Source organism: Periplaneta americana, chromosome 10 (genome assembly GCF_040183065.1).
Source record: "Periplaneta americana isolate PAMFEO1 chromosome 10, P.americana_PAMFEO1_priV1, whole genome shotgun sequence".
NCBI classification, from domain to species: Eukaryota; Metazoa; Arthropoda; class Insecta; order Blattodea; family Blattidae; genus Periplaneta; species Periplaneta americana.
The window spans coordinates 59,228,674-59,254,819 of NC_091126.1; the positions used below are offsets into that span (position 1 = coordinate 59,228,674).

Below are 26,146 nucleotides of genomic sequence, written 5' to 3' on the forward strand. Positions count from 1 at the left end.
GATGGATGGATGGATGGATGGACGGACGGACGGATGGATGGATGGATGGATGGATATATGGATATGTATGGAGGTTATAAATGGATGAATATACACGCAGCTGGTTGATGATTTTATTTATTTATTTATTTATTTATTTATTTATTTGCATGTTTGTTTGTTTGTTTGTTTATTTATTTACAGATGGATGGACGGATGGATGGATATATGTAGCCTATTAGTAGGTGAATAGATAGTTCAGTAGTTGGTAGATAGTTGGATAAGTAGGTGGAAGGACATGTGTATACAATTGTATAATAATTTGATGGGTAGAATGTAGCTAAATAGATCAATATATATATATATATATATATATACATACATTATATATACACTGTATATAAGCCCACCAACTTTTTATTACCGATTGGAGATGAGGTCGCTGTTATTGCTACAAACAGGAAATATGTAACAAGCTCAGTAGTTCGGACTCCTGCCGTCGGTATTCGGAACTTGTCTGGCCTATGGATATGTAGGGAAATGGATGGATGGGTGGGTGGGTGGATGGGTGCATGGATGGATGGATGGATGGATGGATGGATGGATAGGTGTACGGATGGATGGATGGACGGATGGGTACATGGATGGATGTTTAGGTGCACGGATAGATGGATGAATGGGTGCACGGATGGGTACATGGATGGATAGATGGACGGATGGGTAAATGGATGGATGGATGGATGCATAGATACATGAATGGATGGATGGTTAATAAGTAGGTGGACAGATGTAGATATAGGCCTGTAACAAGTTAGATGAATAAATAAGTAGGTAGAGAGATAGTGAATTTTATACGTATAGAAAACGTAAGCCTGAACTTTAAGGATTCGCAATAGTTGTAAGCAGTTTTCTCATTGATCATTGTTTCTTGGACTGTTTGATTGGCTTTAATTAAATTACGTCAAATTGAAGCTTCATTTTACGTCTAGCTTGCAGATGTTCCTTATATTTGTAATGTAGTAATTCAAAGCAAAGCCGTTAGGTACGCATTTGAGTACCAAAACAAATGCCTGACCTGGCCAGAGCTCGCAGCCGAATGGATGTGACCCAGAACAAAATCGACACGCCGGCCAGCGCCACCGGTTCCTAATAAACTCTAAAAAGCTCTTTATAATTTATTTTCATCGTTACTTTCACGGAAAGGCATCTATTAACTATTGAACGTTTTACAATTTTACGGTCGCTAGGATTAAATTCACCGTATGATTAGTAACTGCAATTCTGACTGTGACTAAATCTTAATTTCTAGCCGTGCTGGAACACCAAAACCAATTCTCGCCGAAATGTATACACATTGCTTATAACCGGTTGCAAATTTCGTACGTAAAATTAAAATAATTGAAATATGTTTTATTTCAAGCAAAGATTTACACCTTCTTTGTAATTGCTACGAAGTTTGAAACAAACTTAATACTCACATTTCTTCATTATTTAAAAAACTATCAAGGGACGGTAATGGTTGGTTTTCTTTAAGTTTGTTTCACATGCAAAGATGATATGAAGTTATTTATTTTTTGTCTTAAGCAATTTTGGCAATTAATTCTTACGGTTTGAAGTTCTAAATTCTTAATGCCATGTTTCTGGAATAGTTACAAACGTGAAGCACTTTCTGATATCCATATTTAGTTTGTTCTTGTGTAGCCTTTATCTTCTAGGTACTTATAAATTTTGGAGCCAAAAGATAGGCTAATACAGTCCGTCCATTTATTTTTTACTATTAAGTAGCTTTTGGCTTTCCGCAACTGCGCTACTAGCTTTCGTCAGACATTAGCGAAGGGATATTTTGGAGAGCCACTGGCAATTTGCATTAATTATTATCAATACATAAAAAATAAAAACTAGGCTTACACAGCTTTGTAGTTAATAAGTTTAAAAGTATTTACGTTATGTATAGGGGAAATTATTTAGTTCATTATGAGAAAGGTGGATGTGAAGTTGAATGAGAAAGTTAGTATAAATAGCTATTGATGTAACTGTGTTTAAGGGGAGAGGATAGTAATTTTTAAAACTTTTTTCTTATTTGGTGTAAAATATTAATTTTTTGTATGTAGAGAGCTCATGGCTATAGCAACTCAACAAAATATAAATATTTTGAATAAATTATTTGGGAGGCAGTTTTGAAAAAAAAATGTACCCAATGCAGGATTTTACTAAACTCGATATATCTAAGCCATTTTTAAAGATAAATTCAAACACTATGTTACAATTTATTTGTAAAAGAACGCTTTACAAACTGTCTGTAACAGAAATTTGATATTAGTTCCTACATTTGTAAAATAAACAATTAAAATTTAATAACATTTTTTTTATTTTCTTTCTTGCAAACAGAGAGACTTATTTTTAAAATGAAATGAATTAGGGAAATTCCGTTACAGAGAAAAGCTTCCTAGTAGTCTAGAGAATGTGTATTCTAAATTTCATTCATATATCTTTAATAGTTCAAAAATTATATCGATTTTTGTCTGGCAATGTAGCGAAAAAAGTAAAGTTCCAGAAACAGCAATCAAAAGGGGGTGTGATTTAATAATCCAGAGCGCAGGAACTTTAAAAATGGCGTCTCAACATCCAATAAGGGCACAGATACCCACACAATGTTATACAATGTATTCCACACACATCACAGAGTATTTTAAAGAAAAATTTGGTTTTGAAAAAAAAATGAAGTTCCGGAAACAACAAACAAAAGGGCGGTGTGATTTAAAAATCCAGAGCGCAGGAAGTTTAAAAATGGCGTCTCAACAACTGATTAGGGCACAAATACCCACAAAATATTATACAATGTATTCTACACATATCACAGAGTATTTTAAGGGAAAAAATTGTTTTTTGAAAATTTACTCATTTTTCACCAAAAAATACCATCCTCTTCCCTTAAGAAAAGTGAAGTAGATCAATAAAGTGTGATAAATTGGAAGGATTAAGTGAGAGGATATGAAAGACGTAGTTAAGAGCATGTAATAAGGTCACAATATGTTGAGAGAAATATATCGTACACAGCTTTGGCACTTGGAAAATATTCTACGAATCTCTTTTGCACGCAGGTAGAATTAGAAAGAACATGAGAAACGTAAAGACTCGCTGCAACTCAGCAGTCTGAGACACACTCATTACTAGGGATCGTATTCTGTCCCTGGGCGTACGAAGGCAAGGTTAGTTTTTCATAGACTATATATATTGACGTGACGTCATGTTTCGCGCGCGATAAAGGTACTGTTAGATAATGGAATTTATTGGAGAGGACACTATGGTCCAGCACTGCGACCTGTTACGATCTATTGCTCTAACCCTCAAGCTAGACGCATTTCCAACCGCACACCGGCTGACTACACTAAAGCCTTGGTTTTTCTGGACCGACGCATGCGAGGTGCGAGGCGCCTCGCACAAATCCGGACTACACGAGAGATAGTGAGTGGTTTCTATAGCTGCGAGATGCGAGGTCTGCGCACCTCGCAGCCATAGAAACCACTCACTATCTCTCGTGTAATCCGGATTTGTGTGAGACGGGCCTAGCACTCAGCACGTCGCATGCGTCGGTTTAGAAACACCAAGGCTTAAGTTTCGTTGCGTACCTAGGTTTCGAGCAAGCAAAACCCCCGTCCCTAGGCCAGCCCCATCCTTGCATCGCCAGCCGGTGATCGGGGAATGCTGTGGAGTGATGAAATGGAGAAATGGTAATGGAATGACGTATATGCTTAATATTGGGAAAAACGGGAGAATCTGGAAAGAAAAAACAAATGTAACCCTGTCCGACACAAGTGTCACTTGATTTTTAATGAAAAATCCCAGACCTGACCGGAACTCGAACCCGTGCCGCCTACGTGACCGGCTACTATTAGGGAACATTTGCGTCTTGTTTGTGATGTAGTTGACTTTCTTTTCAAGATTCAAAACTATACCCCGCAGACTCTTCACAATGCATTGTAGTAATAAAGAATGATACTACAATGACCTTTCCTATAGTTTAAATTATTTATTCATTTATTTATTTGATTTATTTTTACTGCAGAGTTATGGACTTATCTTCCATTCAACCAATATAAAAATGCATAATAACCATAATAAATTAGAGCAATACCGAAAATAATTGAATAATAATAATAATAATAATAATAATAATAATAATAATAATCGTAAAAATAGTAAAAGCAAAATGTAGATGTGCATAAATGTAATTCTATTTATTAAACTATTACAATTTAGTGGTAATAAGATCATTTTTACCAAATAAATTATTAATATAATCACAGTCACTAGTTGAAAATGTAATCCGACCAATTTATGACATTTAAAAAATCATAGGCGAGTCCTAGAAAGAAATTCCCTTTTTTAAATGTCAGGTAAACCAGCAAGGAATTGTATGAATTATCACCTAATGACGTCTCCTAACTTACGTAATTTCACAGCTAAGATGCTGGCAGTCCTTCAATCCAGTTATGTCTGTGAACATTTTTTTCTAAAATGAACCTAATGAAAAATATTGCGCGTACAAGTCTAACAGTCCATCATCTCATAACTGCTTTACATTTGAGGGGTTCGGGAGTAAAACGTGGTAAGTGACGTTTTAGTGTTTTGAAGTTATTAGGTAGATAAACATTTATACATGCAACAGTTTGTGTAGTTATCAGGAATATAACATCTATATATTTCTGCCATCTGTTGAGATGTTGGAAAACTAACTAGTGCGTTAGACGCAGAATGTACGATACCATATTATACGCTACATATCTCATTTTATCAAAAATGTCAGTTACCATGTTTTATGCCCGAGTCCCTCACTTATGTAGTAATAGTAGTATTCATCATAATATAGACAGACTCGTCCTGACCAAACAGTATAGACAATGTAGAGCTTATAAGTGATTATTTATAATGATCGCTAAGCCATAGTGACCATATGATTGCTTTATTACATATTTGACTTTATTTGAAATTTTTAATGTAATGGCATGCTGCATTATATAGCCCTAAGCGGAAGAGAAGCCAGATTGATGTGATGTGAACACGTCCAAAAAATTGTGGAAGGGTTGAACTGGGTCACATTTACCTCCTCTCTGTTATGTCCATCCTTGTACAAGTAGAACGACTCTTTATCTGTGCACAAATTTTGAAAATTTCGACTGGATTTTGTGTTAGCTTTGTCGGTTTACATGTTTCTTATTTATCAGGGGTATGTCTTATACAGAGCGATCCAAATGTTGCGCACATCTTAATAATACGTTCACATATAGTTATAAAGATGAATTTATTACGTTTACTTCCACAGTTTTCACACGAGTTACATTATTTTTCACAACATATGCTGAAAATGGCAGCCCCGTTCAGTAATGCATGTACGAACTCTTTTTACCATGTTTGCGGCCACTTTTTTTGAGCACGCGTACACTTATGTTGTTAATCTCCGTTGTTATGTTCCTCTTTAGTTCCTCCAGAGTGTGCGGCCTGCTTTTGTATACCCTTCCTTTAAGATAACCCCACAGAAAGAAATATGGGGACGTCAAGTCAGGGGAACGTGGGGACCACAATCCTTGAGAAATGATGCGCTCACAAAAAAAAACTCGCACAAAAACTGTATGGCTGCATTATATATGTGACATGGGGCTCTGTCCTGCTGGAACCAACAATCACGTTCATCATTGTCAAGAAGCACAATAAATTGTGTAATGATGTCTATGTGCACAACATTGGCCGAATTGTTAGGCAGTGCCACATCCTGATAATTCCTACGAAATTCGTCTGCAACACGTACATAAGAACGACTGGAAAAATAATATTCAACTATGAAAACTCGTTGCTCTTGGGAAAACGACATGTTTGCCGAGCAATAAACAAAGGACTATTGCAAGCGTCACAATGACGTCTAGGTTTGTTGCTGTTAATATCCATGATGCTACCTAGAGGTAGCTGATAGCACTTTCCAACTGCACTACTCAATATAGACACTATAATTTTAATGCGCGCGACTTTTGGATCGCTCTGTATTTTGATACATGGATAATCCGCGTCGTGTTAACCCAACACCACGAAAATCCTACACTGTAGCTTGTAGACTCAAGATCGCAAAGTCGACGGAAACAGACTGGAAAATATCTAGACGATGACTTCCATTTTGTGGTATCTGGCCGAAATTTACGTCCTGTTGCTTTCTGCCTAATTAACAATCATTGACAGCCTTAAATTCTGTCTGTGATCTGTTAGCAAGTTGGAAATGAGTATTTTATGTGGTAGACATGAAGACCAGGTCCGTGATTTGTAATGAGGCAGCTACTTCTTGGTTTAAAATGCCGGTATAATAGTGCCCCAATTAGCCCGGACAACGGTAAAGACCGACTCCAATATTTTTTATATTGCCCTCTCTGTCCCTTTCTCATTACCAGCTTTTTTACGCCCGACTACGTCTTGGGAAGATAGTTGGGTGGATGAGGTATGGACCTGCCTAACTCTACTCCGTGTATTCCCCGTTCTTCTCGTCCCTATATTCACTATGCTGCAGGAATGAAGATAAGGAAAAAGCGAAGATTAAGAAAAAAACTCCTCCTTTCACAGCGTGTGCACCAATAATGCAAAATGCAAGTCTTTTTTTTGTCAGGAATCGTATTAAATTTTTACTTTAGACGTGATTGTTATACAGGAGAAGAAATTCCATTTCAGCCACTACGTATATCTTTTATTATTATATGTAAGGTTGGAGTAACTTTTATTAACATTCTTAACAACTTCAGGTTTTAGTGAAGGTCTCTCAATTGGTGGTGATGCTGGATTCAGACATTTCGAAATGAAGTTCACAGACTTTCTACGGCAAGACCCGGCGTTGTAAGCAGTAGTAATAAAGACTGGAAACCTGTAATTCATCATCAACTGTCACCTTATTTTACGCAGACTGAAGAGGTTAATCTAATATCCACTGCTGTATAGGTGGTCTCTCTGCCCGTAAAACAATAACATGTTTTTTGTTTATTAAGGGAAGTGTAAAACTAGGGCGTAGTGAAGTTTTTTGTGTAACATGTTGCGATACCACTATTTGAACACGTAACTTATGTATAAATGGATATTATTGGAATTTACACATCTAAAATATGTCCTGTGAATCAATACTAAAACTCGTAGTAATAATAATAATAATAATAATAATAATAATAATAATAATAATAATAATCGTTAGGGACCGGATTTTTATGTAAATACATATTATATTCCTTTGAACCTAACCGTATATAAATAAGATATCTTTGCGAATCTTGTAATTACCATTAATATATTAAAATTTGATACTACATATTTTTACATATTTACCCCACATTACATATTATGGCTTGGTATTACATAAATCTACATATTTAGGGGTTTATTCATTTTTACTTCTTTAAAAGGAATAAGAAAACTGCTGCTGGAGAAGTTTACAATTTGAAATAAGCCTTTTTACCTACCCGAGAAAGGATATATTTCGGGACGAAACATAACATCTAAGTTCCCGAAAGTAAAAGAGGCACTCACCCCTTACCGCCCACTGCAAATATGAATGAACAAAAGGCAATCTTTCTGATACAACTACTCTGTAATGGAAAAATCAAGGAGGGAATAATCTCATACGCATAAGCGGACGTCATAGTAGTAGGGTCTAAAGAACTTGTAAAGTTAAAAGAAAAAATAAACATTATGGTAAAATGGTGCAATAAAAACAAATTTGATATAAATGTGAACAAGACAGAAATGATGATAGTCAGGAACTGCAGAAGAGCACCAGAAACAGTAGAAATCGTCATGAAGAAAAGAAAATTAAAAATTGTACCGGACTACAAATATCTAGGCTTTACAATACAAACCAGCGCAGATATTGATATTAAATATGTTCATGATTTTGGATATTTTGGAACATATACAGCTTATTTTTCTTACTTAAATATGTACGTATTTCACACCTTGTTATTACATAAAAATCCGGTCCCTAATAATGGTAATAATTCAACATTATTATCCTTATCTTTATCAGCACAGACTTTACTTCAGATATATTATCAACATAATTATTACAGTATTTTTTTGACAATCGTCTTGTTCTTCACATTCGACATCATCACCACGATCCGCATTTTTATTATTTTCCCCAATATATTCATTATTATTTTTATTTGAATCATTATCACCAACATTTTATTATCTTCACTATTTTCATTATCATCATCACAATGGTTTGTGTCCAAACCTTTTGTTTCACTTTAAGTTATTTTTACAGGAAAGAAAAAATTGCTGACTTTGATATACGAACCAATTTAAAAAGTGCGTGTTTATTCTTACAGATATTTTATATCATTCTATGCACTCAATGTATTATAATATTTCACAGTTGCAAATCTAGTCTTTCAGGTGAAGCTTCCTGTAAAGCAGATTTGAATAATTTCAAGGGAAAAATTGTTCCGGGGCCGGGTATCGATCCCGGGACCTCTGGTTGAACGTACCAGCGCTCTCCCAACTGAGCTACCAGGGAACTCCACCCGACACCGTCTGTGTGGATATAAAGGGAAAAGTTGAGACGGTGTCGGGTGGAGTTCCCGGGTAGCTCAGTTGGGAGAGCGCTGGTACGTTCAACCAGAGGTCCCGGGATCGATACCCGGCCCCGGAACAATTTTTCCCTTGAAATTATTCATATTTCACAGTTTACCAACCTTTACTAAACTAAAATATAAGATAAGGTTTTGGCCTGGAAAATGAAAATAGACGGTTTTGAAAATAAATCGTACTGTTGAATTTATTTTTCATTGACAAATAGCAGAAATTTGCAAAAAAAAAAAAAAAAAAAAAAACTTTAGTATTCGATTCAGAATGTAAGAAACAAGTTTATTATGTTATTGGGTCAAAATCGATTTTCGAGCAAAATAGCAGGTTTTGGAAACAAATCATTCTATTTTCATAATAATCTTGAATATTTCTATTATTATTTTCATAAATTTCATCACTACCTTTATAATTCCCATTACCTCCAAAATTTTCTTTGCCATCTTAGCCATATTCATAAACATCTTCATTTTGATTATAGTATTTAACATTTTCGTTTTATCTTCAAAAATTTGAGTACCATATTGACAATTTCCGTTATCATCTTCAACATTTTCATTGTCTTTTTCGCTGTTTATATTATCTTCGCTATTTTCTTTTTCACATTCGCCGTTTTCATCATTGTTTTCACCATTTTAAATATCTTCAATTTTTTCGTTATTATTTTCATCATTTTCACTATCCCCGTTATCATCTTTACTATTCTCGTTATCATCTTTACTATTCCCGTTATCATCTTTACTATTCTCGTTATCATCTTTACTATTCTCGTTATCATCTTTACTATTCCCGTTATCATCTTTACTATTCTCGTTATCATCTTTACTATTCTCGTTATCATCTTTACTATTCTCGTTATCATCTTTACTATTCCCGTTATCATCTTTACTATTCTCGTTATCATCTTTACTATTCTCGTTATCATCTTTACTATTCTCGTTATCATCTTTACTATTCCCGTTATCATCTTTACTATTCTCGTTATCATCTTTACTATTCTCGTTATCATCTTTACTATTCTCGTTATCATCTTTACTATTCCCGTTATCATCTTTACTATTCTCGTTATCATCTTTACTATTCTCGTTATCATCTTTACTATTCTCGTTATCATCTTTACTATTCCCGTTATCATCTTTACTATTCTCGTTATCATCTTTACTATTACCGTAGCATCTTGACTATTCTCGTTATCATCTTTACTATTCCCGTTATCGTCTTGACTATTCTCGTTATCAACTTTACTATTCTCGTTATCATCTTTTCTATTCTCGTTATCATCTTTACCATTTTCGTTACCATCTTCACCATTCTCAATATCATCTTCAAGATTTTTATTATTACCTTCATCCTTGCTTTACTACCTTCAGCAATCTTCAATAGAATAATAATTACGAGTTCAGTGTTTATCGTTTTCTTCGTGTTTATCTCCATTTTCATACACATTTTTTTCCTATTATTATTAATTTATTTCTAGCTTCTTAACCTTCATCTTTATCCTAGATTTCGTTTCCGTTATCTTCAACTCGTAAATAATGGTCTCCTTATGTATTACCTTTATATTCATTTTCATCAATATCTTTCTTTCCATCACAAATTTCCATCTCCATATTCATCATTTTCCCCTATCCATCATCTTTCTTCTTCTTTCACAATTATATTCTTAATCATCAGCATTATTTCCATAATCTAGAACTTAACTCCGTATTCCAGTTAATCTCCACCATTATAAAATTTATTATCGTTTACATAATCATCACTACATTCGCAATTATCACTAATTTCAACTCATTATCTTCATTTTCGTAAAAAGTAGAACTGATGTTTGGTCGGATTGGCCAAAAAGTGTAACCTTTAGAAAGAATACTCGAAGAAGGCGTGCCTTACCATCCTCCATTCAAAAACAGAATTTTCATAGACTTTTCCCAGGATTGAAATATGGTCCTCTTTGTTACTAAGCCATGAAGTATTTGCTGACCAGTAATTATAATATGGAAGTGATAGTGTTCAGTGGGTGAAATTCATTAAAACTAAATCGAAATATACAAGGTCAATCTCTCCACAAAATAGTTTTTTTTTTTTACAAAACAATCATTTTCACAGTATATATTGGGAAGTTCGTGATTTGATTAATCTGTTAATGGCAGTTTCATGGGATGTCTACTGTTAAAAGATTCCAATTTATGGATATAGACAACTAAGATACTTAGAGAAAGCTCTCCAAACTACTTGTTTGTAGAAAAAAATCATAGAATTTGCCGGGTCAGAAATCATCACTAAATTTCTAAACAGTGATTGCAATGAACGATTGTAAATAAGGTCTGATTGTTGGCAGTAGAATAATGAAATTTCTGACAAAATCCTCAACACACTCTTTTTCCAAAATATTTTTCATTATAACTGCCATGATTCACCATGTGTTCTTTTTGGACAATAAATCTAATTAGTTTGCAATTGGGAAAGAACTTTTTAGAAGGACGCATTCTTGAAAATCGAATACTGAAATATCTTGAGAAAACCTTCGACAATCTCACTTTTTTAGAAAAAATATTCATAGCAATTACAGGAAATGAACATCTATATTCCTTGGTGAGAAGCCGAGGTTTGCTAACAAATAATTCTTCTAGCCGAATTGCCCATTCTTTGACAATGAAGAAAGATTATTTTATTCTAGCCAAAATTACTGCATATGGACATCCCTGTATTAGATAAATAGTCCTCGTTAGGTCGACTCTGCCCGGTGATCCAGTTTCTTGAAATTCGTGCGACTTTTTGTTCTTTCTAACGCCGAGGAATTACATTCCAGCTGGAGGATCGTGAAGCATTTCAATGCCGGGTTCGTATTATTTCCCAACAGATAGGTTTAATAAAGTCATTACATTCAAACAGAAATGTAAAAGTTTTGTGTTTTGATGGCCCACACACCGGACGGGGGGAGGGCCTCAGTCAGCTTGTTTAAAGAAACTGAAGGCCTAATTAAAACAAGGAATGTTGCCGTTTGATTAATTCTGAATAATGGACAAACATGTTGTCAACAGACGATTTGCTAGACATGCCGCAGAGCCGCGGTCTTGTGGGCTGTGGAGGAAGCAAACCGACGGACAGACGGACAGACGGCCTTTCAAGAATGACGTATTTATTAGCTTGGTTTTCAAAGCAGCGTGGTTGAATGAACCGGGGTAGGATGGCTAACGGTGTGCGCCTTCGATCCAGATGGTGGGTCTCCTTTTTCTTTTTGGCGATGCTGCGAGACGGAGGGATGCTGATCTCTTGCTTCATAACATGAAGATCGCCTATTCGAATACCTCCGGAATCTTCAATAGTTGGCGTTCTTTATTTAAAGTTAATTTTGAACTACAGTATCATTTAGAAAACATTAACCTTCCTGCTATCAAGGTTTTTTACAACTTACTACTGCCAAGGGGGTTAATACAACTGAAGACTGTTTCCAAAACGCGTTAGTCCATTTTCATGAATACTGGGCTAGTTTTTTTTTATTCACTGTTCTAAGGACTGAGCGACTTTTCATGTGATATCCACAACACGAACTTTTAGGCAAGAATTGGCGTTGGTTTGGAAGAAAACAAACTTAAAACATGAACCGTTCAGAGCAGACGTGGTGTAAGTCAGAAATGAGTAATGAGGGTTAAAGTACCTTTCAACATTACACTCATTTCGCTGTCAACTCACTCACTGCACTGGAACTACGACACATTTCACTGATTCTACCCTGATTTCACTAACACTTCAAAAACATTTCACTGTTCAAATACTTTGCACTGCCACTATAAACTATAAAGCTTCACTGACAGGAACACGTTTCACTTACACAACACACTTCACTGACACAACACAATTCTTCACTGATACAACACTTCAATAACAAAATATCATTTACACCCTTTAAATACTGTGTATAATTACCGTCTATTAGTAAAGTACTTAAGCCTATTTTTAAATACATTTTTGATTGTTGGTAAAGCCATTAGTAAGTCTGCAGGTAAAGCATTCCAGTCCCTGATAGTACGATTGAGAAAAGAAAACTTTCCATTGTCCGTCCTCTGTCTTCTTTCCCTCAATTTATATGAATGGTCGTTCCTTGAAGAGTAATTTGGCGGCTGCAACCTATTTTTTATTTCTCTCCGGGCAGGGTCACCTCTGTATGTTTCGAACAGTGCGCATAATCGAATTCGCGTTCTCGTGTCCGTGAGTGTGTCCCATTTTAATGGTGAATTTTTCCGACAACACTTGAGAGTCCGTTTTTGAATCTTTCCCAGTGTCTTAATATGTTCTAATCTGTAAGGATCCCAACATGCAGCACCATATTCCATTACTGGACGTACTAGTGATTTATATGCAATCTCTTTGGATTTATCAGAGCCTTTTCTTAGTACCCTCATCACAAAGTGTAACGCTCTCCATGCTTTTCCCTCTGTGTCTGTAACGTGTTCCCCCCAGCCGAGATCGCTGCTAAATTTTATTCCTAGGTATTTACATTTGTTAACTTCCGGAATGGTTTCACCCCCTAACGTATACGATGCGACTATTTTATTTATTTTCCTTGTAAAGCTGATGGCTTTGTTCGTTAGAGAATTTATTTTCATATTGTTGGCTATTGCCCAATCGTTTATTCTATTGAGGTCATTCTGAAGAAGAGTAGTATCTTCATAACTTTTTATTTCCCTGTATACCATACAATCATCCGCGAATAAGCGAACCCTAGACAAGATATTAACTGGCAGATCATTTACAAAAGCCAGGAGTAGAAGAGGCCCCAAGACACTCCCCTGTCGGACTCCGGAAGTAATTTCAATTGGGTTCGATAATTCCTCCCCTACCCGTACTCTCTGAGTGCGACAAATTAAAAATTCCTTGATCCACTGGAGTACTCTGAAGTCAATCCACCGTTGATTGTAGTTTAGCCAACAATATATCGTGTGGGACTACATCGAATGCGCGTGTCACTGCATCTACTTGGCTACTGGAATCTATTCCGTCTTCTAAATCCTGACATACAGTTACTAATTGACTCTCACATGAATAGCCCCCCCCCCCGAAATCCATGCTGACAGTTATTTAACCAATTCAAGTCATCCCAATGCTGCCTTAGATAAGCTGAAATCAAGTGTTCCATCTGTTTGCAAACCACAGAGGTGAGGCTGACCGGTCTGTAATTTTTTGTATCTGAGCGAGACCCTGACTTATAAATTGGCATCACTATTGCTCAAATTGAGTTTAAAGGGCACTTCTAAATTCTTTCGTTGCGTGTGATGTTTCGATATGAGTATGCAGGATGGAAGTGGAATAATCTTGCAGATTTAAAGGGACTTAAGTGAATAGAAAATCTATATTACGTTTTGTGATTAAATGCACGGTTAATAAGAAAATAGAGTTAGAAATTTCAGCAGTCTGGCAACATCGCCGCCTCGTCTTCCTCGTAATAAAGATGTAAACGTTCAAAGAACTCAAGTCTGTCTGCCTTTGTGTACTACCTCCCATCTCTCTTTCTTGCTACAATGTTGCAAGTTGGTCGCATCTGTCAGTGGCCTCAAATTAGTGGTTCTTAAATCAAATTTACACGAAAACCGTCCTCGCTATTGAAATACGCTAGAAGGATAACTGATTTATGTTAGATTTTCTATAGATTTTAACAAAACTCATGATCCTGCCCGCAATAGTTACCGAATAAGGTGTTAAACATTTGGGAAAACTAATATTTTATTTTGAGAAAAGTATGGACTCTACACCAACACGGTATTACACTTTCTTGTTACATACAACATGAGCTATTCGCTCTGAAAATCTGCAGGGTTATTTCACTTCCATCCTGTATTGTTGAAGTTGATTTAAAGGACACTCCAAATTCTTGCACAGGATATCAATCTCTATATAAACATGTACCTGAATGGAGTTTAAAAATCACTTCAAATTCTTGCACTGCATATAACGCTTCTTTAAAAATATTTCCTGAAATATTGTTTGAGGGCATTTCCAATTCTTGCACAGCCCATAACTTTTCGATGAAAATTAAGTGCATTGTTGAAATAAAGCTTAAAGAACACATAAAATCATTTTACTGCGTCTAACATTTTGATAAAAAAGTATTGTGTGTCCGCCAAGAAACGGGTTTCGCTCAGGTAAATATTGTCTGTCTCCTACTACTATAGATCGAACGCCGCTGCCGAGGAAATAGTATGTACATTTCCCATGGATAGAGCTCAGGAAGATTTATGTTGCGTAATATAGACAGATAACACATGCCAAAGAGACGTCAAGTTTAGAGTATTAGTATACAGCTGATTTCCATTCAGTGCAGTTCAGTTTATTTAGTGAGAATAGAGTGCAATTAGAACAGCGAATCTTCTTTCATGATGCGTATATCACGATTAGTTAAATCGTACAAAATATGTCGTGCTATATTTCTACGAAAATATCCTTGCGTTCTACAGCTACCTGATTCAACAATCCAGAATTTAATGAAAAAAATGAGAGAAACTGGATAATTAGAACTGAAGAAAATCTCAATGATTTAGCCTATAGGCTAGAAAAATCTCCCAAAATCTTTCACAATGTTTGCTCGACAGACAGATTGTATTGTATTGCATTGTATTGTATTGCATTGTATTGTATTGTATTGTATTGTATTGTATTGTATTGTATTTATTAACATTCCATGGTATTCATACATGCTTACAGCTAGAATATGGAACAAGTCAAAAAACTTAATACTATTATAAAATCTTAATGTATAGTCACAGTCTAGATGAAACATATATAGACGGGATTTACAATATAGTCTACTAGTACAACACAAAGTTTTAGTATCAATTTCATGAAGTGTTATTGAATGTCATGAATTCACCTACAGAATAGAAGACGTGAGTAATTAGGTACTTCTTTAATTTGGCCCTAAATAATTTTATGTTTTGAGTTTCATTTTTTATGTCGATAGGGAGGCTATTAAAAATGTTTACTGCCATATAACGCACTCCTTTTTGATAGCACGATAGACTTGCCGATGGAATATGAAAGTCATTATTTTGACATGTATTTATGCTATGAACTGTTGAATTAGTTACAAAGTTTTCACGATTACATACGAGGAAGATTATTAATGAAAAGATATACTGACACGCCATGGGCATTATTTGTAGTTTTTTTTTAAATAGCCGTACACGATTCCCTAGGTTTGGCATCTACTATTATTCTAATTACTCTTTTTTGTAATAGAAATATATTGCTACTATCTGTGGAATTTCCCCAGAATATTATTCCAAAACTCATTACCGAGTGGAAGTATGCAAAGTATATTGTTTTTAAGGTATTGATATTTACTATCTTTTGCATAGATCTAATAGCAAAACAAGCTGAATTTAGTTTGGGGGTAATTTCTTTAATATGATTTTTCCAATTTAACACATCGATTTTTAAGCCAAGAAATTTGGTTGTTGTTTCTAATAGGGATCTATTATTAATTATTGCGCTAGAAATTTGCGACGTTGAATTTGGACAGGATTTAAATTGAATTATGTTAGTTTTGTTATAATTTAATACTAATTTATTGACTGAGAACCAGTCACATATTTTGAAGAGAATTTCCTCTGTTGAAGATTGGAATGTGTTGGAGTTATTGGCTGTAATTACTATGCTTGTGTCATCTGCAAATAATATGGGATGACCTACATCTTTTATTAGGGGGGGGGGCAAGATCATTTATAAACACTAGAAAAAGTAGGGGACTTATATTGATCCTTGAGGAATTCCATTATTAATAGTTCCCCATGTCAATGCAGATTTCATAATTGTATTGATTTCAACTTTCTGTTTCCTATCTATGAGATATGAGTGAAACCATTGGTGTGCAACACCTTTAATTCCATAATAATCTAATTTATCTAGCAGCATTTTATGATTTATACAGTCAAATGCTTTGGAAAATCACAGAAAATCCCTCCAACTTGTAATTTTTTATTAACTGCTTCCAAAATTTTGTCAGTTAAACTAAATGTTGCATCTTCTGTGCCTTTATTTTTTCTAAATCTAAATTGTTCTGGGACTAAAATGTTGTATCTTTCTAGATGATGGTATAATCTTTTATACATTACTTTTTCAAAGATTTTGGAGAGGACTGGTAGAAGTGATATGGGTCTGTAATTTCCTGGAGACGTTGTTTCTCCCTTTTTGAAGATAGGAATAACCACTGAATACTTTAATCTGTCGGGAAATATACCATTGAACATTGAATAGTTACATAAATAACTTAATGGGCCAGCTATAATATGTGAACTCGCTTTTAATATTTTGCTTGTTATTTCATCATACCCTGAGGAGTTTTTTGACTTTAGATTTTTAATAATTACAATTATTTCTTGTTTGTTTGTTGGAAATATTTGAATATTTGGAAATTACGTCGGAAAATATTGTGTTAAAGAATCTAAACTGTTAGTAACATTATCTTGGGGGATGTTGAGGTTATCAGTTATTGTAAGAAAATATTTGTTAAATATGTTTGCAATTTCATTTCGGTCTGACGTTTTTGTATTGTTAGATATAAGGGTATAGTTTGTTACTTTACTTTTCGATCGTCCACTTTCTTTTTTAATTATGTTGCAAGTTGTTTTGATTTTATTATCAGAGTTTTGTATTGTTGTATTATAGTGTAATTCTTTAGCTTTTTGAATTACTTTGTGTAATATTTTTGAATAATTTTTATAGTGTTGTTTAAGTTTGTATCATTACTATTTCTGCTCTGTATGTATAATGATCTCTTGGTTTTGCATGAGATTTTATTTTAATACTTGTGTAATCCATCTATTGTTACATATTGTTTCATTTTTATACTTTACAGGAAAACTGGATTAAAACATTTAGAAATGTTTTATGAAACTCGTTGAATTTACTGTTCATATCACTTTGACTGTATACTGATTCCCATGTTTCATTTTTAAGATTAATTTTAAAATTATTTACTGATTCCCTGTTTATATTTCTGAATCTCACTTTAGTTGGTTTTTTTATGTGTTAATATTTATACTTAGGAGTTGAGGATCGTGATCCGAAAGACCATTAATTATTGGGGTTGTTTGAGATATACCTATTTTGTCTTTTCCGATGAATATGTTGTCTATTGCAGTAGCTGAATCCCCTTGTATTCTGGTCGGAAAGTTTACTGTGTAAATTAAATTGAAAGATGCTAGCAATGAATTTAGTTGATCTTTCCTATTGCTTTCTGTTAGATAATCGACAATGATGTCTCCGCAAATAATGCATTCACGTTTCAGTTTCTGTAAGTATTCTAGTGTCTTTTCTAATAAATGAATAAAATTTTCGTAGTCTCCAGATGGTGCTCTATATAGACATATTATAATGAAATTATATGTTTCATTTTCTAATTCAACACAAATTTCTAAATCCCTGTCTTTGCAAAAATGTGAAAGATCAATATTTTTTAAATTAAGGTCAGATTTGAGAAATACACTCACGCCTCCATCCTCAAGAGTTTGTCTGCAGTAACTAGCACCTAATTTATATCGTTCCGGTGAGAGAGACAATATTTCCTGTTGTTTCATATGGTGTTCGGTAATACATAGCATATTCGGATTGAAATGTTCGGAATCTAAGGATTCAAGGAGTTCATCAGTCTTATTTCTTATACTTATATTCTGATGGAATACACTGAATGTTGGTTGTAATACGATTTGTTGATTCTGTTTATTATTATTATTGTTGTTATTTTGACTTTTTTTATTTACCCTAAAAAAAGGACAAGCCCTATGTCAGACAATAATATATCCAATACTCTAGCTTTGAAAGCAACGACATTGTTAAAACTGAAGCCCTATAAGACAGTAGTTCTTTCTAAATTGAATGAAACAAACCATGTTAATATTGGGGGATGTTTACGAGGAATATATCGATCCACAGTGCTACCACTACTGGTAGTGGTAGTGAAAGTAGTAGTAATAGTAGTAGTAGTAGTAGCAGTAACAGCAGCAGCAGCAGCAGACTTTTCTTGTAACATGCATCAGTTCGTGTCGGTGCAAATAAGTTTTCAGTTTCGCAGAACTCAAGAACACATCTCTATTATTGCGACAGACAAGATATGTCTAGGCATGGGTGTTGAACTCAGTTTTTACTGATTTCAATGTCAGCTTCACTAATTGCAGTAGCAAATTGGCTTCAAGAATAAAAAAATTAAATGAGGAGACAGAAATATGACTTTTGAGATTTATCTGGATTTTGAACTTTTTAGCACAGACAAATTGAGGGATTTTAGAGCTTAGTTTCTTCATTTACTCAAAAGAACATTAAAATGATCCCGACCATTGAAAAGCAACTGGAGTCATAACTTTTAGAGATCTTTGTATTCTCAGTTATTTGCCAGTGCAGCACAAAGTGGAGTGTCCGAAGGAAGTCTTCCAATAACTGTCTATCGTGTATTTGCACAGTTCAAGCAATTCGTGGCCTTGGTGTATTTTAGAGCTTATCACCTTAATCCAATATCATTATAGAGTTAATGATGGAAAACTGCTGCAAATTATGCTTTCCAACAGCCATGCTGATCTTCATTAAACACGTGCCATTCCACTTTTCATTGCTTTCAACAGGAAGCAATATGTGTAATAGTTTACTTGAAAGATAACATTTATCCTAAAATTCTATTTACTATTCTAAAGTCTATCTTTTTAAATTTAACGAATAATATGATATGGACGGTAATGACGGCATTGATGTCTATTAAAATTGGATTCGTAATGATAATAATGACGTTCTTACTTGTTATAACGATGAAGAAAGTGTTGGTAACGATAAAATTGTTTTGACGATGAAAATGGTGTTGTTCGCGATGATAAAGGTAACATTGTCTTGACGATGAAAATGGTACTGTTGACAATGATCACAACTACATTATTTTGACGATGAATAATGATAATATTGGCGATGATAACAATAACATTATTTTGACGATGAAATGATACCGTTGACGATGATAACGATAACATTGTTCAGATGAAGAGAATGACGATATTTACGATGATAACGATAACAATGTTTTGGCCATGAAAATTATAATGCTGACGGTGGCAATGATGACAGTTTTTACGATTAAAATGATGTTGGCGATGAAAATGATGATATTCTTTTCGAGATACAAATGATAATATTGGCGATGTTAAAGGTAATATTTTTTGACAATGACAATTATGTTAGCTATGATAACGTTAACATTGTTTTGGCGATGAAAATGGTGAAGTTGGCGAGGTTAATGATAATATTGTTGTGACGATCAAAATATTGTTGTTGAGGATAATTGTATTATTGTTTAACGATGAAAGTAATGTTGGTGAAAGTAAGGGTAACATTGTTTTGACGATGAAAATAATAATGTTGACAATGATAACGGTAATATGGTTTTGGCAGTGAAAATTATAGTGTTGATGAAAATAATGACAACATTGTTTTAACGATGAAACTAATAGTATTGGTGATGATAACGATAACATTGTTTTCACAATGAAAATTGAAGGGTTCAGAACCATAGTGGGCCAAGCGCCATTTACTAAAACCGTAGAAAACAATGGTTAAAATGAAGTTATTACCATAATTCAATGGAAACATACAGCAAGTAATATATAATATACACATTAAAACTAAATTATATGTCAATCTTCATTAAACTATGGCATTCACTTAGCTTTATCCCTTGCTTTCTCCGTTTTTAATAAATTGCGCTTGGCCCACTATGGCTCTGAACCCTTCAATTGTAATGTTGGCGATGATAATGATAATATTGTTGTGATGATCAGAATAGTGTTGATGAGAATAATTGTAACGCTGTTTAACAATGAAAATAATGTTAGTGAAAGTAAGAGTGGCATTGTTTTGACGATGAAAATAATAGTGCTGGCGAAGCTAAGGTTAACATTGTTTTGAAAATCGAAATAATATTGTTCACAATGACACGGTGAAATTGTTTTGACAGTGAAAATAATAATGTTGACGAAATTAATGATAACATTGTTTTGACGATGAAACTAATAGTGTTAGTGAGGATAAAAATAATATTTTCTCACAATAAAAATGGTAATGTTGGCTATGATAATGATAACATTGTTTTGTCAACCAAAATGACAGCTTTGACAATGATAACGAACATGACAAGGACGAAAATGATAGCATTGATGAGAATGCTGACGGCGACAGCAGTATTAAGATGACATCGATATTGAAGGTGACAATGGCCATGTCAATGAAAATGATGAATAGTGTTGGGAATTATATCCATTAAAACTAAAATATGCACCCAAAAATTCACTAAAAACTTGAAAGACGTAGCTCACTAACCGTAGTAGGTTTATACGCTGTCGCAAAATTTAACACACTTGACTTATTATTAGGAAATGTTAAACTTGTAATGATTTTAAAACTTCAAATTAGTATAATTTTTTAGTAGGCCTATTAACCCTCGACACTTACCTGGGGTCTTTTCTGACCCCACGCCATATTTTATTAATATTTACATCCAAATCGTCGTTGGTCCTGCAATAACTCCTATGTGACATCGATTTTCAGATTTTTGCTCCATTAAATAACTTAAATAGTGACACAGCAAATAATAAAATCTCCTATATGTAATTATACTTCTTTGCTTCGAAAATATAAGAATTCATAGTCTCCTATGTACGGCTGCCATAGGATGAATAAATGTGTTTTTTCTTCCTACTGAAAATTTTTATTTTGCACATAGGAGTTTTTGCAGGAACAACGACGTTATATTCCGGAACGTTCCAGTAACCTAGATATGCTATCCTTGGTTATTTTAGTTTCATTTTCAATTCAAACTTTTAATTCGTAATTATATTTTGATTATTTTTTTCATGCTTATTGCTCGGATTCGTGGATGAACCCAGCTATAGAAAACGTCTTTATTTTCTAGTTAGAATTATTTTGCAGTGATGGTGTTTTGTTGTAAGCAAAGTGAAAATATACTTTGAAAAGTGATTAAATGAAACAAATACAGCATAAACCGCCATGTAGGCTATGGGTAAAATGTTTTATGTTCAAGAGTAATTATTTGTATTTATAAAATTAGCTTCTAGTTCTTCCTACTGCGGCAGGTAATGAGACTAAATTAATTAATTAATTGTCTAAACATAATAATTAACACTTGATGCGACAACAAATGCCTTTTTGTATTTTATTTCAAGGAAAGTCAATATGTTCTCTTATAATTGAAAAAATAAAAACAGGCACGGAATAAATAGTCTGCCACTAAACTAACTTAATTAATTAATTCATTGTTTTAACATAGTGAGTAACTCTAGGTGCACCAAAAAGTTTCTGTTTGCTTACACTGTATATAAAAATGGATTAAACTAAAACAATTCTAATTATTAACAAATACTCTTGGGGTGAAAAGACCATAGATAAGTAGCATGAAATTCCAGAGCACATAAGTTACGAGGGTTAATTTGATTAAAATCGTTTTTGCAGTGGAAAACCTCATTTCCTAGTATGGCTTAATTAAACTGTAGAAAACAACCTTTTACAAATTTACTACATCTAACCTTTTTTATTCTCTCAATGAAAACATATTATTTATGAATTGAAAAACTTTTCTGCACGTGAAATAAAATAAAGCTAATACTAGAATTCTGGTACAGTAGAGGAGGCAAGACCTTTCCTGTGACCTTATCATGTACCGTGGCCATATCATCAACGGGTATGTAGGAGGAAGGTAGATTTTATTCTGAGATGAACTTCGTTGTCGGTAAGATTAGTATAATATTAACCTTGATAAATAGAGGGCGGATGTTGATGACTTAAAAATCTACTTAGAATGATTATTAAAATGCCCTTAAACTAATGGAAAAATGATATATAATTAAAAGAAAATGATATTTAAATATTATTCACCGTACTCGCACCACAACTTCTTAAAAATTAGTCACCTTGTTTGAGTTACTGCCCTGCAAATCTCGGAGAGAGGAGGCAACTTTCTGGAATTTGGTTAAGATAAAGGAAACTAACATGCAACAAAATGCAGGTTTTAAGGGAAAAGACAATGTGTTTCAATCAGGGGTGGTTCATGTCAGTGCCTTCATTCTCCGTCTCCTCCTCCTTCCGCGCTTCACTTTTGTTACCAGATCTTCCAGAGAGGGAGTGTAACTGACCAACCAAATTGTGGGCGCAGCGTGCATTCTTGCAATCTTTGTGTTAAAAATACTGTCTAATACAGTAAACATCCCTTCTGAACCATGTTGAGGACACAACGCCCTGTCCAGGACATTGTGAAAGTTTCCCCCCTTCCAAAAATAAAATCTAAAGAGACTCTCGTACCGACAAAAGAACAGTAGCGGTCGGAGTCCTCACTTAAACTAAGCTGCTGTCAAGCATTTTATATTACTTCCGTTGTGTGAAGTGAAGCCTTCAGTGGAATGAGGGATGGACTTCAGAGTTTGTTCCAAACTATAAAACTCAAATTTCACTGTTATTCGCTTATTCAGTAGGTAATTACTATTGACTTATTTGCTTAGAAAATGATTTAACAGACCTATTGGTAAAGAGGAAAGTAAAATGCATTCCAAATAATCTAAAAGTTGTTCAAAGTATTAAAAATGACCAAAAATGCCGGAAAAAGTATAAAAATGATATATTAGTTCAAAAACGTCAAAAATGCAAAAAAAATGCAATATGAGAAATTACCTTTTTTACGTTGATATTAACATAGAAAGGATTTCTATATTAATAGGCATCGTCATCAACATCCACCCCCTAATGATGAAGCAAACTCTCCTTCTGATACCTCATTCTTTCCTCTATCGCACAGTTCACATGTCAGGTCTCGCCTCCTCATCTGTAACATACTGGGACTGCTTAAATTACCACCACATCCTTCTAACATTTAGCTGATCTCTCTTAGTTTCTGTAATTCCTTCTTTCATAGAACGTTTGTCTTCCTCTATTTGACGAAACATCTTACGGTGATTCACACATTTCATGGCAGCATCTAGCGTCTACTTTTAACACCCTTCTCTCAACTCCGTGGTCTGTGTTTCCAGTAGGTAGTGTGAGGTGCTTGAAAGGGTAGTATAGAGTGGCAGAGGACGAGAAGTAGCGGAAGCACGTTGATGCTATAGCATTGTTGTCATCTGTTTGTGGTAAAACTACAGGTCTACCATGCAAAACCGTGTCACTCGCAATTAGCTTACAACTTTCGCTATCTGCATTGACACGATAATCTGCTGGATTTAGCGATGTTCCCATAAATTCAGTGTTTAGGGTTATGTTTTCGTCCTATTATTATTATTATTATTATTATTATTATTATTATTATTATTATTATACTTACAAATGACTTTCAGAGAACCCCTCACATAAGCTCGCCATCAGTCCCTATCCTGAGCAAGATTAATCCAGTCTCTTCCATCATATCCCACTTTCATCAAATCCATTTTAATATTATCCTTCCATCTATATCTAGACCTCTCCAAAGTTCTTTCTACTTCAGGTCTTTTAACTAACACTCTGTATGCATTTCTGAATTCGCCCAAACGTGCTACATGCCCTGCCCATTTCGAAAGTCTGGATTTAATACTCCTAATTGTGTTAGATGTATACAGTGCGTGCAGTTCTGCTTTGTGTAACTTTCTCCATTTTTCTGTAACTTCAACACTCTCAAACCTAAATATTTTCCTAAGCACCCTATTCTCAAACACCCTTAATCTCTGTTACCATTCCAAAGTGAGAGGCCACGTTTCACAGCCATACAGAACAACCGGCAATACAACTATTTTATAATTTCTAACTTATGGCGATGACGATCGTATTGATAGTGCTAGTAACGACGCTGATGACGATTATAGACATGCTGGTGACGAATACGACTGTGCAGGTGACAATGACAATTTTGCTGATGACGAAGACCACCGTAATATTGCTGATGACGCTGGACATCATGCTGATGACGTTGACAAATATACTCATGACATGATGACGTTTGTGTTCATGAAGCTAGTAACCATGATCATGACTTAGGCTACTGTCATGATGACGTTGATAGTGCTGATGTAGCTGAAGATTATGAGGATGATTGTGTTGATAACCCTAACAATAAACTTTTAATAACAACAACAATAATAATAATATAATAATAATATTGTAATTATTGTATTCGTTCGATAATGAAAATATCCATGACGACATCTTGCAGGAACGCTGGTGAAAACGACGACGACGGTGGCGAAAACTTCACGAAGACTACATGATGGGCTTTGATATGTAAGTAATGAAATACATCACTATAGTAATGGTGGGAGGGTACAGTATTTTTGATGACGACTTTCTTGTGGCAACTGTGGCACTGCCTATAATACGGCTTCGTTTTTGATGACCACGTGTTAATACGGCGACAGCGATAACAATGAATATAACCACGGCAATGGTTGGGGTTATTACGTTAATACGCTCAGTATTGGGGAATATCTCTTGGTAGCGGAAAGCTCAGACAAGGCCTTCTATCTCTGCCAACGATGATAATTATGATCATGATAGTGTCCATACGAACTCTGAAACTGTGAATGTTTCTTCATCTGTGGCACATTGCAACAACCAAAGTAAATCAGCATGTCCAATACCATTAACATTTAAAATGCTACATGAAATGTAACACTATCATGATTCCAACTTCAGAGACCTTATAAAGGGATGCGGTGTTTTGAAATGCAAATATTTTCTATACATTACACCTACTGTGTATATGAATTATTTTAGTACAATGCAACGTCATAGACTTGGGAGAATTTGTGTATGTAGCATTTAACTTCATCGACGCATCAACAAATGCTATTGTCAGCGCATTTCGAACTGGTGGATCAAGGTCAAGCAATGAGCTGCATTTGCCACGCGTGGTTACTCCATTCCTGGATCATTCTCCTCAACTAAAATCAGCTGGGACAGCCGGAATTACCAGTGCTACAGTTCACAGTTTCCAGTTCACTGACTCATGCGTGGTTTGTAAGTGACCTTGATCCTCCAGTTCGAATTGCGCTGAGTATAGTAAACAAAATGTACTCGTACGCTCAGAAAGGTATCGTCGGCATACTGAAGTTCATCGGTGACCAAAACTCGAACGGCAATGATTACACGCGATAAGAAAATAAGGAGACGGGGGGAGGTACATGGCATGAAAACTACAACCAGTGGTGGTTCGTGCATTAGCATTGAGTTCATCATCAACCCCGCGAATAAAAATCATAAGCTTTGCTGTATCTGTAATGTCAATATGTCATCAAGAACCAATTAAAAATATATACAAATTTTCTTGCTTTCCTTTTAAATATTCCGATTGAACACAATCAGAAATTTCCTGAATTGTCTTCTGGATATTTAGTCGAGAAATGCGCAGTTTTTCAAAATCAATTAACAACTTTCATTGGACAAATTATTTGAGCCACCTTGATCATTAAGGGTGCTATTCATAGAGATTTCGCAGCACGCGCTACGAGCGTGCTAAACTAGCCTCGGCTATCCACTGGTTACTTGTACAGAATTCAAA

The 26,146-nt window shown here is 34.7% G+C and overlaps 1 protein-coding gene across 2 annotated transcripts in view; it reads left to right on the forward strand.

Moving 5' to 3' along the window:
• Cirl (Calcium-independent receptor for alpha-latrotoxin) overlaps positions 1–26,146 on the forward strand; it is a 1,849,656-nt gene that overhangs the window by 647,772 nt on the left and 1,175,738 nt on the right. The window contains exon 4 of one of the 2 annotated variants that reach the window (XM_069837572.1): positions 24,803–24,870. The exons of the other annotated variant lie outside the window; for it this stretch is intronic. The gene's annotated coding sequence lies outside the window, so the exon portion shown is untranslated. The remainder of the gene's footprint in view (positions 1–24,802; positions 24,871–26,146) is intronic. 2 annotated transcript variants of the gene reach the window in all.